Here is a 1,366-nt window from a genome sequence, read left to right as displayed (position 1 = left end):
AGAACGGGGAGGAGGAGTTGAGCGGTTGGTTGATAGTGTGTGTGTGTGTGTGGAGTAGAGAGGGGACTGGGTAATATGAGTATGTGATCTCTGTGTGTGTATGTGTATGTGCGTGTGTGTGTGTGTGTATAGATTGAGGTAAGGGATTAGTATGGTGTGTATACGTATATTTGTGTGTGTGTGTAGGAGGGAAGAGTATGGCGGTGTGGCAGTGAGGTGAAAACCTGGTGTTTGTGTGTCGAGAGAATAGGAGGGTTAGAGGTAGGAGAGCGTGGTGTGTAGTGGTTGATGTGTGTGTGTGTATTTGAGTAGAGACAGAGAGATAGTGTGTGGTGGTTCTATATATGTATGTGTGTGGAGAGACTGGTGGTTGTATGTGTGCATATATATATGTATCTGTGTGCGTGTGTATAATGTGAGGCAGTGATGGTAGGTGTGCGTGTGTGTGTATGCATATGTATGTAAGGATGAGTGTGAAGGAAGAGAGGTTAGGGTATGTAGTTTCTTAAGTGCTGTGGGGTGTACGTGTCAGTGTGTGTGAAGTGTGTATAAGATGCATTAGTATGGCGAGTGTCTGGCGGTGAAAAATGGTTGATTGTGGTGTGGTTTAGTCTGGTTTGGTGTATGGCGTGGTGGTCTGTTGTGGAGGGCGTGGAGTGGATGTGTGGCATTGTTGTATGGTACAGTGTGGTGGTGCAATACAGATGTGTGTGAAAGGTGGTGGGGTATACTTTAGTTATAGTGTAGGGTGTGTGTGTGAGTGCGTGCAAGTGGACGAGGTGGTGGCAAAATTATGTTGTGGTTTCGTGTCCGTGTTTGTGCTTGTTTAGCTGCAGGTCAGCCGTGACCGAGCAGACCTACGACCACAGGCGTTCCAGCCGTGAGCATCCCGTCAGTTTTCGAAGGTGCTAGGAAGTGCGATTGGAGGGAAATGTGGCTGCTTTTTCTAGCAGGTGAAGCGACCACGTAATGGCTCTCTCTCTCTCTCTCATTGGTTTGGTGGTGGTTCTGTGTGTGTGTGTGTGTGTGTGTGTGTGTGTGTGGTGTGTGTGTGCAGAGAGCAAGTCGGCGGTGGGGGGTGGGGTGTACTAAGAGGGGAGCGTGGTTTCGATTCCGCGTGTATCTGTGCATGCGTGCGTATGTGTGCATGCATGTGTATGTGTGTGTTTGTGTGTGAAGAGGAAAGAAAGATTGAAGTAATGAATAGTCTATATGTGTGTGTGTATGCGTGCTACATATCTATATGTGTGTGTGTAGTTTTAGTTAAGTGTCGGGTAGCTGTGTGTGTGTGAAGGGGACGAGATAACGGCAATGGTGTGTGGGGGTGAGGATGCGCACATGGAGGGGATGTGCGCGTGTATACGTG

At 48.3% G+C, this 1,366-nt stretch overlaps 1 protein-coding gene across 2 annotated transcripts in view; it reads right to left on the bottom strand.

Annotated features, from left to right (window-relative positions):
* The window catches only part of LOC115218843 (zinc finger protein 2-like), a 57,134-nt gene extending 56,121 nt beyond the window's left edge, over window positions 1-1,013 (bottom strand). For both annotated transcript variants that reach the window (XM_036509325.1, XM_036509326.1), the window contains exon 1: window positions 1-1,013. This exon is cut by the window's left edge and continues 963 nt beyond it. The gene's annotated coding sequence lies outside the window, so the exon portion shown is untranslated.
* Window positions 1,014-1,366: the final 353 nt, after the last annotated feature.

Source organism: Octopus sinensis, linkage group LG14 (genome assembly GCF_006345805.1).
Source record: "Octopus sinensis linkage group LG14, ASM634580v1, whole genome shotgun sequence".
NCBI classification, from domain to species: Eukaryota; Metazoa; Mollusca; class Cephalopoda; order Octopoda; family Octopodidae; genus Octopus; species Octopus sinensis.
Note: the sequence above shows the minus strand (reverse complement) of the source record. Positions and strands in the feature narration are given on the sequence as shown.